The sequence below is a fragment of the Leucopleurus acutus genome (assembly GCF_964270905.1).
Source record: "Leucopleurus acutus genome assembly, chromosome: 1".
Lineage (NCBI taxonomy): Eukaryota > Metazoa > Chordata > Mammalia > Artiodactyla > Delphinidae > Leucopleurus > Leucopleurus acutus.
Window position 1 is genome coordinate 182223198 of NC_139142.1, and position 14838 is coordinate 182238035.

Here is a 14838-nt window from a genome sequence, read left to right on the forward strand (position 1 = left end):
TGGTAATTGAGAATTTAATAAAACTTCATTTACGGAACTTTCCTGGTGGTCCAGCAATTAAGACTCCACGCTCCCAATGCAGGGGGCCCAGGTTTGATCCCTGGTCGGGGAACTGGATCCCACATGTATGCTGTAACTAAAAGATCCCGCATGCCACAACTAAGACCCAGTGCAGCCAAATTAATAAAGAAATATTTAAAAAAAAAACCAAAACTTCATTTTCAAAGATGGTTGGCTAAAGAAAAATAAATAAAAATTGATGAATTGGTGAAGTATCCTAGGAATGAAGTATTCTAGAGCTAACCATGGGTTAAGGGGGTGGCAGGGAGTGGGTAGGACAGTCCAGAGGGCGAGAAGAGAGAGATTAGTGAAATGTAGTGACCTCTGTAGCTCTAGAGAGGACCATCGAATAGGAGTTCTGGTCCTTGGAGACAGTGAGACTGGGTGATCAAATCCACAGAAGCCAGTCTCTAGCAGGGCAGACATGGGTAGAGTGGATCTGGAGGGGTCAATAGACGATAACAAATGCAATATGTTTGTGATACTGGGTTTCGTTTCTGGAACAGAGCTCCTAAAACACCTTGAATTTCTTAAGTGATAAGAATGATAAAGGAGTCTTTTGTTATGTTAATGAAGTGACTTTTGGACCTTGCTAAGGATGGGGACTGGATGCCAGTGTTACCCAACCAAACTTGGGTCCTCTCACCAACGTGCAGTAAACCCAATCTACTGACACCGCCAGATTGTGGTGAAGGAAAGTGCAGTGTTTATTGCAAGGTGCCAGACAAGGAGTCTGGGACAGCTAGTACTCAAAAAAGCCCAAGGTCCCAAATGGGTTTCAGCAAAGCGTTTTTAAAGGCCAGGTGAGGGAGGGGAGTCCCAGGGTATGTGATCAGCTCACACACAATTCTCTGTTGGTTGATGGTGAGGTACAGTAAAAAGGCAATAAATTTTTGCAAATATTTCCTGATTCTGGCCAGTCTCCAGAGGGGATGCATTCACTTCTTTCATTTGGTGGAGGTCCCAGCATCTGCAAAACAACTCAGGAAATGTGCATCAGATACTATCATCTAGGTACTCTGGGGAGGAGCTACAGCAGAGGATATGGGGGAGGGGTCTGTTCTGGGAAGGCCCCCTAGGGTCCTGCTCATTACACCAGGGAAACCAGCCATGTGATTAGAGGGTTGGAATTTTCAGTCCCACCCCCTGACCTCCTGGGATCAAGAGGGGCTGGAGGTTGAATCAACCACCAATGGCCAGTGATTTAATCAATTATGCCTATATAATGAAGCTTTAATAAAAATCCCCAAAGTATGGGTTTTTAAGGCCTCCACAGTGTATGAATACATGGAGGTGCGGGCAGAGGAGCATTTTGAGTGAGAGCGTGGAAGCTCCATGTGCTTTTCCGTGCAGTGCCCTGTGCATCTCCTCCATCTGGCTGTTCTTGAGTTATATTGTTTCCTAATAAACTAGTGATCTCGTAAGTAAAATGTTTTTCTGACTCTAGCAAAGTAATCGACCCCAAAGAGGAGTTGGGACACTCACTCTACAGCTGGTCAGTCAGATGCACAGGTGAAACCTGGGCTTGCAACTGGCAGGGAAGTTGGGGTTGGGTAGGGATAGTCTTGTAAGACTGAGCCTTTAAACTGTGGAATCTGATGCTGTCTCTGGGTAGATAGTGTTAGAACTGAGTTGACTTGTAGGACACCCAGCTAGTGTCTGAGAATTGCTTGTTGGTGTGGGAAACCCCTCTCCCCTCCACGTACACAGTGGAATTAGATGCTCAGAACACCAATTATGTTTTTTAGGATTGGAATTCAGCATCCGTTAAAGCAGAAGCAAAAAAATAAATAGATGAATTTCCCCAGTGTCTTCAACTGGGGGAGAGGAGTGTAGGGAAGAGCCAATAGGATTTCAGAGGGAGACAAGGGAATCTGGACCACTATGAGATAAGCTTGAATAACTCAGATCATAGCTCAACAATGCTCAAGAGACAAGTGTTCAAGTTCAATAAGAATAGCATTTTTCTTTTCCACTGTATCGTTAAATGCAGGGAGTAGCCATAGCCTACTGGACCTAGAAACTCTTTGCACTGGACTGGAGAATTTCCTAGATTATTTGGAAGAAAAAGTAGAGAGAACTTTGGTATGAGGTCATTAAAACATCACAGATAAAATGCAAGTGAGAGTCTTAAGTATTGCTGTAGATGCAGTACCTTTTTTTCCATGTAGTTACTTTTCTGAATCAAAATGTCTTAAAATGCAAGTGATGTTTCTTTTTTTCTTTTTCCAAAAAAATATTTTTATATCTGTGTTAACTCTTTCAATTAAAGATGCTTTCACATATAGGAAGTACTGTGGTGGAAAGGAAGTCATAAAAAAAAGAAAAACAAAAAAGGCTGAGGTTGGCGTGATAATTACTAAAGCAAACTTTCAATCAAAATGCTTCTGAATATTCTTTTGGCAGATGCTTATTGATGCAAATTGAAAGGAAGATGGAGTAAGCAGATTGTCATTTAAAACTTAATTAAATTCAGATTTAAAAGTCAGTCCAATCTTTTAGAGTTCTCAGTAAACAGGGGACAAAACTCGGCTATAACTAATAACAAAAGGAAAAACATTAAGGAGCAGCTTAGCATATTCTTCAATTCATCACTTCCAGCCCAAGTGAGAAATGAGGAAAAGGAGATACTGAATGGTTGCCTAAAGGTTCTCTGGTAGTGTCTTAGAAATTGCATCAGTTATATTTATGCCAGCGCCATCCACTGCTGTAACATCCCCACAACATAACCCCACAGTTTTCAGGAAATTCTATGTTACTCATCCATGCGTCCATCAGAAATGCAAAGAAGTCTTACTAAAGGAATTCAGTGCATATGGACCTTGTTGGAACTGGTATGTGTTTGTGACTGAGACCTTGCTTTGAAATCTCCTGGGAATCGTGGGGTAGATGTCATTATTCTAGTCTCTTTACATAATCAGGTTTCCTTATCCTGTTCCAAATACTGGGAAACTAGGCTGTTTAATGGTAGCCTTACAGAAAATCTTTTTTTAATCCATTCATTATGAGCATTCTGGCATTGCTTAAAATAGCCTTAGAAGTTATCTATACCAGTCTCTATTACCCAACTTTCAAATGACTTATTCATAATAAGAATATATTGAGCATCATTCTGAACACTGCTTTATGCAAGGCAGTAGGGTTACAGAGATAAAACACAGGCTCTCCCTGTCAAGGAATTTACATTCCGGTATTAGGAGCAATTATGTAAATACATAAATGTCACACAGCATACCACATGCTATAATTCCAGCAGAGTTCAAAGTAGTCTAAGAGGGTAACAACGCCGGAAGTATCTGACTCTATCTAGGAAAACCTGCAGAAGTTTCTAAGTGAGATGACACAAATAGAGTTCTAGAGAACCCGAGTAAAGTTTCATTTTTAGTCTGTATTTAATTCTAAGCTCATGTTTAGATTTTCTTGTATCTCTGTGTATGGGTAAACATTCTAATTCAGAGTTTTTCAAAGCAGGTCAGAAAATTACTCCAAAAGCATTTTAATATAAATACTCACACCTAGGCATGGGTCTGCTAATAACTGAAGATGGAGACATCTTGAGAAATTTTGAAATAAAAATAGATGTTATTAAATTACATTTAACAAAGATAAATTGGATGCTTACGTGCAAAAGTCCTATATGAGGACATGTGAATGTATTTAAAGATAGAAAAGCAAAGACCTTCAACTCAGGGTGCTTTACATTTGAGCAAGAGAGATGTACACACATAGGAATAAATTCTGTATCCAAAAAAGCCTGTGAAGTCAATTATGTGCAGAACAAAAGAACTATAATCGGTGATGGAAAGAGAAACAACCCTATCAAGGAGAACCTCAAAAGTTTCTTAGAGGAAGTAGGTATTTCTATTCACATAGTTTGAATTGTTTTCTCAACCACAGAGACGGAATTGCCCTGGTGATGGGTTGTACTGATCACTTGTGTCCAGGGTCAACTGTGGAAGATCATGCACTTGTAAATTAAGCCTCATGGGCATGTGTGCAATCCATAAGAAATGTGACAGTGTGATGCTGGAATCAACTATGACTTTGATCTCAATGTCGCATGGAGTCTCTTTACACTATGGTATCAAGCCACACCACTGAGTCCCAACCAGTGGAAGAGAGACAATGAAGATACAGCCAGGTCTCTGGGAAATACGCATAATTTGCAAATTAGTTTATCTATTCAGAAACTTCTGCTAGTCTATCACAACCAACAGGAGTGCATCAGCCAGTAGATACAAATTTTTTCAATCAGGAATCAAGTGAAACAAACAAAAATATTGAGGATGACTAAAACCAATTGGTTAAACCAGTGGTCCCCAACCTTTTTGGCACCAGGGACCGGTTTCGTGGAAGACAATTTTTCCACCGAAGGTTGTGGACAGGGGGATGGTTCAGGCGATAATACAAGCGATGGGGAGCGATAGGGAGCAGCAGATACAGCTTTGCTCGCTTGCCCGCCACTCATCTCCTGCTGTGCGGCCCAGTTCCTTACAGGGTTGGGGAATCCTGGGCTAAACTAAGGAAGGTTTGAGGCATGTCTGAGATTTAGGTTCCTGCCCAAGCCTACTTACTGGCTTTGGCAGGAAATGCAGAGGCCCCATATCCTCAGACAAGCAGACTTAATAGGTCAGGCACTGGGGTCCTTATGATGCCACGGGAACTTCAAATCATCACGGTATCCTCAACTGTAAAATGGGATTGATTGGCCTGTCAAAGCTTGTGGAGTAGATTAGAAATGACTGAGCGGAGTGCTTTTTAAAAACAGCAAATAGAAAGTGCCACATAAATGCTAAATAATCATGTTAAGTTTCCAGACACTACGCCAAGTGGCACTAGATAAATGCTGAGTAGATTAGGGCCTTTTTTTTTTTTTTTTGCGGTACGTGGGCCCCTCACTGTCGTGGCCTCTCCCGTTGCGGAGCACAGGCTCCGGACGCGCCGGCTCAGCGGCCATGGCTCACGGGCCCAGCCGCTCCGCGGCATGTGGGACCTTCCCAGACCGGGACACGAACCCGTGTCCCCTGCATCGGCAGGTGGACTCTCAACCACTGCGCCACCAGGGAAGCCCAGGGCCTATTTGATTTGCATTTAACTTCAAGAAAATAGAGTTTTGGAAGTAATTTTGTTTTTATACACTATAGCTTCTAAAGAGCCATAAATCTTGTTTGTGTCTCTGAGGCTCTTTGAAACTCTTCATTGAAATAAAATGTATCATCTGGTTTCTGTGTTGATATTTGCCTGAGCAAAAGAGAGTGAGTAGATTCTCCAGGCTACAAAAGCATAACTGATATAGTTGCACTTTTAATGCAAATTCTTACTGCCTGTTGCCATGAGAAATGAAACTGTTCTTTCCTATAAAAACGTAATAGGGTAGCTTTCTAGTGTTTGGAGTGAAAATGCACAATTGGAAAAGCTGTGAACAAAATTCCATTACTAAATATTGGCCCTAGTTTACCACTATGGAGGCAGTGAACATGTGTTTGAGTGGAAGACAATCTTTGGTCTATAATGAGTTTGTGGATTTCCTTTGTATACATGTTTGAAGTAAGTACTTAACTTAGTTGCCACATAAAGGACAGTTGCCCTGGAGAGTCACCTGTAACCACACTGGGAACGAGAAGTGAGATTTTGTTATACTCAGCCTTTGCAGTGTGAGGGTTGTTTGTTTCTACAGCATAACCCTGCCTATATTGACTGAAACATCAACCATGAAACTACTCTTTTCTTCTCATTAGAAGATGAAAACACCAGATTTTAATTATTGTCTAAGGCATTATCGTCTAATTTTTTTCTTGTCCCTTTCAAGAAGATTTAAACAAGGAAAGAAAAAATGGAAGCCTGTAAATTTCTTTCAATTATTTCTCTCTTTTATGGAAATTATGCTTGCTTGCTTCTTTGCATTTCTGTAACAAGGTCTCCAATGCTTCTCTGAAGCCCGTGTTTCAATTAGTGGCTTGGGTAGAACTATAGGGATTGAGGTAAAGCCTGGGCAATCCTGCCATTCACCTTTATTCTCAGAAAAATGTCAATGCTGTGCTCACAGGCATGTGGACAAGTCAGAAATCCCACCTTCAGGCAGAGAACCTGGGCAGGGTGGGCTTCATCAGTGTCCCCTGTCCTAAGCTCAGAGTTCTGAGCTTAGAAGTGACCTGTGAATGGTTTAATGCTCTGCTGTCACCATTTTGAAATTCTTAATGATTTACAAATAAGACGCCCTCTGTTTTCAAAATGCACTAGTACCCACAAATTATGTAGCTGGGTCGTGATTTGAGGTAATAATTTCTGTTGCCTGGCACTGCATTTTATATGGAATAAAGGGCATGTTAAACTGTGACAGTTCTCTGTCTGTTTGGTGAACTGAAATTCTGGCCTTATTTTGATATAAGGAGGCAAATTATACTCTTCTCCAGGGATGGTAGGGAACCTCATGCTGGATGGATACATATAAACTCATTTCATCTTTGGTATTTTCTACCTCAGTGGGAGGGAAAAGAGTAGACTCTGCCTTGCATTTGGAATACCCAAGGCCTGGAAAAATAAGCACAAAGGTTTCTCAAGGACCCCAGAATCACATGATTTATTTAACTTCTGTAGTCAGAGAGTACAGTATCACTCCCTGCTGTTCGCAGTATATCAAGCTGCCAACTCAGAAGCCTCATGTTAGAGGCCACAGTAATCAGTGGGGCTAATTGTCAGATAGCAAAGGTGAATTCAAATAATCACTATTAAATAAGGAAATAAGCTATGGAAATTTTACTTTTAATGTAAACAAAGCATTTAAAATGGTTCCTTCATTGTTTTCAAGTCCATGAGAGTTATTGCTCATTTTGTCACCTCAAGTTCAGGTTTTCACTGCACTAGATAGTTCCTTCCATTAAATAAAAGATGGTTTACCCAGGTTCTTGTTGGACGTTACATTTCACTTTGAATCATATTCATATAGATCTCTCCACGTGTAATTTACCATTACTCTGTCCCGCTTCTTTCTCCCTCTCCATACCCACACCCAGAATGTCTTATATTTCATGTGACTATGTTGCTTCCCTCACTAGACAATAAAAACATCAAAGGCTGTAGTATCTCACTCTTGTATATTCCTAGTTCATTGCACAGAGTAGCCATTCAAAGAGTATTTGACTGACTGAGTGAATCCTTCCATTGTCAATGTAGGAAAACTCTTGAGTTAATAAGCAGTGAAACAGATCTATGAAATTTTTGTCAGTGAAACAATATGACTCCCTTACCAAACCTTCCCTTCATTGCTTTTTATGAATATGCCATAATTCTGGAATTAATAAATCCTAGTAGGTAAAATAAAAATAAACTTAATAACTTTAAAGAAAGAAAGAGACAAATATTTTAGGCAAAAGAACAATGGATAACCCTCTGCCCATTAGCAGACACTAAGCAAATATCTAAGGAATGAATGGCTGAACACCTATTGCTTTCTCTTGGATACCTCAGGAAATAATTATAATTGTGAACACATAGTGTACCATGCGGCAGAGACGTTGTAAATGTTTTCTATGTATTATCTCAATTAATCCTTAGAACAACCCGAAGAAGTAGCTAATGTAATGATCCTAATTTTACAAATAAGGAAACTGATATTGAGAAAGGTTTAGTAATTTGCCTGAGGTCATCTAGCTGATAATTGGTAGAGACAAGATTTAAAGGTAGGCAGTCCACCTCTACAGTCTGTGGTCTTAAGCTCCAGGCAGTACTACTTGGGGCAGGTGGTATTGTCAAAATATTCACTGTTCTCCCTACCAGACTCATTCTGGTTTTCCCACACTATTTGTTGAAGAAATTGTCCTTTCCCTGTTGAATGGTCTTGAATCCTTGTGAAAGTCATTTGACTGTTTCTGTAAGGGTTTATTCCTGGGCTTTCTATTCTCCTCCATTGGGCTTTATGCCAGTACCACACTGTTTTAATTACTGTAGCTTCATAATAAGTTTTGCAGTCAGGAAGTGTGAATCATCCAACTTTGTTGGGAAAGGCAGTCTCATGCATAGTCTTTTTTTTTTTTTTTTGCGGTACACGGGCCTCTCACTGCTCTCACTGGCCTCTCCCATTGCGGAGCACAGGCTCCAGATGCGCAGGCTCAGTGGCCATGGCTCACGGGCCTAGCCGCTCCGCGCGGCATGTAGTATCTTCCCGGACCAGGGCACGAACCCATGTCCCCTGCATCAGCAGGTGGACTCTCAACCACTGCACCACCAGGGAAGTCCCATAGAGTCTTTTGACACCCACTTGGACGCATAAAAATAAGCCTTGAGCCTGGAACACTTCTTGATCAAGAGGTAAAGAGTCCTCACAGCCTGTGTTGGACTTTCAACTTGTGCGGGAATATCTTTCCCTATTTCAGATTGAATGCTGTGCTCCATTGTTCTGCTTAAGTATGTGCATCATATGGCATCTGGCCAACATCCTGCTGTATCTGTGGGGAGGAGATGGAGTTCTTCTGCTGCAGTACAAGAAGGATGTATGCAGGCCAGTTGCCTTGCATCAGCTACTGGGAGGGACCACTGGCCATGGGGAACTGATGCTCACTACTGATCTTGGTTTTTCTCTTCTCTGTGTGAGCAAAGCATTGTTCCATCCAGTGCTTGACTGCATTGTGTTTCCTTAGTGACTTCAATATCAAGATGCAGTGGGTAGAAATGTCCAGACTTTTGTTCCTGATGATTAGCAACTGATGTTACTTGTGCAACATTATTCTTCTTGTGAAAGAATTTTTTGCCTTTTTGAGGTCCCTTGAGATTCCATATGAATTTTAGAGTGGATTTTTCTATTTCTGCAAAAAATGCCATTGGGATTTTGATACCGCTTGCATTAAATGTGTAGATCTTTTGGGGGAAAGGGAGTGAGGATTGAATAGCTGATACACAGGGGATTTTTAGGGTGGTGAAACTATCCAGTATGATAATGAAATGGTCGATACATGACATCATACATCATCAAAACTCACAGAGCTTTATAGCACAAAGAGTTGACTTTAGTGTATGCAAATTAGAAAAAAAATAGGAGGTTTGAGTATTCCAGGGAGGAATGCAGACTGTCACAAGAGAATCCAGCTGCATTTCAAATGTATGAAACAACCCCAGTTAAGGGCATACATGGGAAAAGGACTAACCTGAGTAACTTTGGATCTAAGTAAATTCTGTAAGATTAAAGGCAAAGAAACCACACATAAGTGCTGTACTACAGTTGATAAAGTTGTTTCTCATGAGACTACTGGGGTATGATTACCAGTTCTGATACTGCTATACAGGTATCCCCTGCTTTTCAAAAGTTCCCTTTATGCTACTTCACTTTTAAGTAAGACCTACATTAGTATCTATTTTCACTAACCGAAAGAAATCCAAAGAGGATTTTGCTTTTATGAAAAAAGGTGAAAAGCGAAAATAACATTCAGCATTTGTTTTGCACTAAGCTGTTACAGAGATAATTTGCACCCCAAGCAGTGGGAGGGGCACCGCCAGGCTCCTTCCCTGGGAACTACACTCAACAGCTCAGCATCAAGCTGCCATAGCTTTGAACTGTCTGTTAGCATCTCTATCTCGGTTTATTTTATGCATCCATTAGCAAGATGTGTCCAAAGGTAATTGCTTCTTTGCTTTCTTACCAAAGGTTTCATAGGAGCGCTCTACTTTTGGATAGCAGAGGAGACCTATATGTGTATACTGGGAATTAAAAAGTTAAGAACAGGCATAACTCCTTTTATTGTGCTTCAGTTTATTCCTTTTTTTTTTTTTTTAAGAAATTGAAGTTTTGTGGCCACCTTGTGTTGTCAGATGATGGTTAGCATTTTTAGCAATAAAGTATTTTTAAATTAAGGTATGCACATTGGTTTTTTTAGCCATAATGCTATTGCACACTTAGTAGACTATAGTATAGTGCAAACGTAGCTTTTATAAGCACAGGGAAACAAAAAACTTCATGTGACTCACTTTATGGCAATATTCGCTTGATTGCAGGCATCTGGAACTGAGCCCAAATATCTCCAAGGTATGCCTATACAGATCTTCCTTGACTTACAATGGGGTAATATCTCAGTAAACCCACGGTAGGCTGAAAATATTGTAAGTCAAATATGCATTTAATACACCTAACCTACTGAATGAACATCATAGCCTAGCCCAGCCTACCTTAAACGTACTCAGACACTTACATTAGCCTACAGTTGGCAAACCATCTATCACAAAGCCTGTTTATAATAAAATGTTGGGTATCTCATGTAATCCACAGAATACTGTAGCATCTGTGGGTATCTCATGTAATCTACTGAATACTATACTTAAAATGTAAAACAGAATGGTTGTCTGGGTACAGAATGGTTGTAAGTGTTATCAGTTGTTTACAGTTGTGATTGTGTGGCTAATTGGGAGCTGTGACTTGCCACTGCCCAGAATCAGGAGACAGTATAAGACCTCATACTGGTAGCCCAGAAAAAGATCAAAATTCAAAATTCGATGTACATTTTCTACTGAATGCGTAACACATTTGCACCATCGTTAAGCCAAAAAATTATAATTTGAACCACCGTTAAGTGGGGGACATCTGTAAATGGATGGCAGGGGATGGGAGCCAGGTTTTTTCACTATGACAGTGGGACAAGGCTAGAATGATCCATGTTGTAATGGATTAGAGTTGAAGACATCAGGATGTACTTATGTTTAACTTAATATATGCAGATGGTTACATATAGAAATACTTATACATGGATTAACACATACATTTTCTTTCTCTGTCAGCTGAGAGCCTAAAAGAAATGACAGCCCAGTAGCAACAAGCATACCTCGCACCCAGATCATGGTTTCTAACTCTACAGTAGAAAGAACCAGGAGTTCTTGGAGAAATGGCCAATTTTAGCACTGAAAATACGCAAAATGATAAGGAGCATAGTGTTGTGGCAGAAAGTAAGGAAATGCTTTAAACACACGCGCACACACACCCCACACATTAATTGATGGCGATTTGTCAGCAGGACCCAGGAGACAACTGTAAGAGCTCCCTATGGCCAAAGCTAGAACAATATGAATGAAAAAATAAAGTAGTATTAGATTATAACCCGAAGTATAAAGTATATATCCGTAAGTCCATACTTGATAAAAAATAGTTAGATAGATAAGTTCAGGAGAAGAGACAAATATCCCATACAGAAGAATTCCAAATAACTTATGTAGGTACATTACCCTCAAGAATGAAGCGTAAATCCTCACTCCTTACGTGTAGGCTGTGCAAATAGTGACTTCCCTTCGAAGAGTATAGTGTGGAGAGGGGGGAAATGGGTCACTTTCTCATGGAGAAACCTGCCAAACATGACCTCAGCCAGGTGATCAAGGTCAGCATTGACAGGGACAAGTCATGTTGATAGTATGTACCCTCGAAATGATGTGATGAAAATGGTACCCCATCTTTGTGATCTTCCTCCCAGTAACCCATAGCCTGGTCTAATAGCGAGGGAAACATTGGAAAGATTCCAATAGAGGGACATCTTACAAAATACTTGACCAAAACTGTCTCCTTGGAACTGTGTAGGTCATCAAGCATAAGAAAAGTCTGAGATACTGTCACAGCCCAAAGGAGCCTAGATACTTGATGACTAAATGTAATGTGGTATCCAGATGGAATCTTGGAGTGAATATTAGGTAAAAACAAAGGACATCTGAATAAACTGCAGATGTAATAATAATGTAGCAATATTGGTTTGTTTATCATAACAAATAAACCATACTGATGTCAGGTGTCAACAGGGGAAACTGTTTACAAGATATATGGAAACTCTCTCTACAATCTGAATTTTTCTGTAAATCTAAAACTGTCCTAGAAAAATAAATCTTGTTTGAAAGTTAAATTTTCTGAATATATAAAATTGTTCTAAAAATAAGGCTTATTTAAAAAATTATTTTGCACATCCCAAAGCTTTATTTTATTCACATTGTATTTACTATGGCAAGTGAATATACGATCTGAAGTAACCTAAAACTATTGAAATCTTCCAAGATAATTCCATTTCATTTTCTCACGGCTCTCAGGGTCAGGTGTTTTCTTTGGGTCAACCTGGATGTTTTTTAAAAAGTGTTACCTTAAAAAACACGTCAATTCTTAAAACATAGAAGTTATCAAAGTTTAACCTGTAAATTACTCTGAACCTGGCAGGAAAATATGTATGGTTTCTCCTTCTACAGATCTGCAAATGGCTTTAGTCAATTTCTAGTCTCCTGCCTCCAAACCATCCCTCCTCCTCTTTACTTTTTACCTAATTGGACAGAATCTCAAAGTTCAAGGTTTGAACTCCTGGCAACTGAAAATCTTTATCCCTACCATTAAACACATGCCCTCTGGGAACCTTGTAACAAAACATGAAAATAGGACTGTTATTGTGAGGTTGTTGTTACCTCCACATCTTCTAAAGTGGCTTCACTCTCTTAATTGGCATTTCCCAGATATCAGATGTGCCAGTTCTATTGCTGTTCCCTATCCTTCCCCTCTCCTCTGCCACTTTTTGTTTCAAATTCAGGAGCTTATGAAAGTGAAGTTGTATATCAGCAGGCTCAAAAAACAATAAAAACTACCTTTGCTCCAATGTGATTTGCTTCTGATGTGTCGGTCAAGAAGAACGTTTTCCTCTTACCTATTTGATCCCTGATTATGGCTTTTGTAGGAGCTGCATTTACCTCTGCAGATTATGAATGTGGTTTGATGTATTCTATTTTGCTAAGTTAATATCAGGTTTAAAAAAGGGACATTAGCGCTGATATACCGTGTACACATAATAATCAGATAAAAGACAGTTCACCTAATGTGAAAAGTCAGGCTTATTTTTTCACTATTTTGTAACTTCTCTGAATTGATGTTCCTATTGAGAAAGTGGAAAGTAATGTAAACTGTGTGTTTTCTAAAATTTTATTTTTAGAGAAATTTTAGGTTTACCATGAATTTGAGAGGGAGGTACAGAGATTTCCCATATATCCCCCAAACCCACACGTGCATAGCCTCCCCTATTATCAACATCACTCATCAGAGTGGTGCATTTTTTTTTTTTTTTTTTTACTAAGGATGGACTTACACGGACACATCATAGTCACCAAAAGTCCATACGTTAAATTAGGGTTCATTCCTGCTGTACACTCTGTGGGTTTGGACAAATGCATAATGACATATATCCGTCATTATGTCATACAGAGTATTTTCAGCACCCTCAAATTCTTCTGATTGCTGACTACTCATCTCTCCCTCCATCCCCACTGCCTGGAAACCATTGATCTTTTTATGTCTCCATAGTTTTGCCTTTTCCAGAATGTCAGTTAGTTGGAATCATACAGTATGTAACCTTTTCAAATTGGCTTCTTTCGCTTAGTAACATGCATTTAAAGTTCCTCCATGTCTTTTCACGGCTTGATAGCTCTTTTCCATTGTCTGGATATATCATAATTAACTTTATCCATTCACTTAACTGAAGTACATCGTTTGCTTCCAATTTTTGACAGTTATGAATAAAGCTGCTGTAAACATCTGTGATGGGTTTTTCTGTGAACACAGTTTTCAACTCCTTTGGATAAATAACATAAAGTACAACTGCTGGATTATATGGTAAGGGTATGTTTAATTTTGTAAGAAACTGCCAAACTGTCTTCCAAGTGACTGTGCCATTTTGTACATATACCAGCAATGAATGAGAGTTCCTGTTCATCCACATCCTTACCAGCATTTGGTGTTCTCAGGGTTCTAGAAATCGGCCATCCTAATAGGAGTGTAATGGTATCTCATTACTGTTTTAATTTCCCTGATGACATATGTGTAGTTTCTTTTCATATGCCCATTTGCCATCTATATATTTTTGGTGAGGTGTCTAGTAAGGTCTTTGGTCCTTTTTTTACTTGGGTTGAGTGTTAACTTATTGTTGAGTTTTAAGAGTCTCTTGTATATTTTAGATAACAGTCCTTTATCAGATCTGCTTTTGCAAATATTTTCTCCAGCCCGTGGCTTGTCTTCTTCTTCTCTTGATAAACTCTTGCAGAAATTTTTAATTTTAATGAAGTGCACCTTATCCATTATTTCTTTTATGGATCATGTCTTTGATGCTGTATCTAATAAGGCATCACCATACCCAAGGTCACCTAGATTTTCTCCTAGGTTATCTTCTAAAGAGTCTTACAGCTTTACGTTTTACATTTAGGGTTATTTTGAGTTAATTTTTGTGACGAGTATAACGTCTATATCTAGATGCTTTCTGTTTGGGGAGGTTATTCATTATTGTTTCAATATCTTTAATAAATACATGACTATTCAGATCATCTGTGTCTTCTTGTGTGAGTTTTGGCAGATTGTGTCTTTTAAGGAAGTGGTCCATTTCATCTAGGTGATCAAATTTGTGGGCATAGGGTTATTTACGGCATTCCTTTATTATCCTTTTAATGTCTATGAGATCTGTAGTGATGTGCCCTCTTTCACTTCTGATACTAGTAATTCATGCCATGTCTTCCATTTTCTTAAGTAGCCTAGCTAGAGTCTTATCAATTTTATTGATCTTTTCAAAGAACTAGCTTTTGGTTTCTTTATTTTTTGAGGATTCTATTAATATATCTTCTAGCTGAGAAATTCTTTCCTCAGCTGTGTGTAGTTCAACGAATACGCCCATAAAGGCATTCTTTATTTCTAGATAAAGAATTGCTTTTACATCTAGAATTCCTTTTTGATCCTTTCATAGGATTTCCATCTCTCTGCTTAGAGTGCCCATCTATTCTTACACACAGTCTACTTTATCC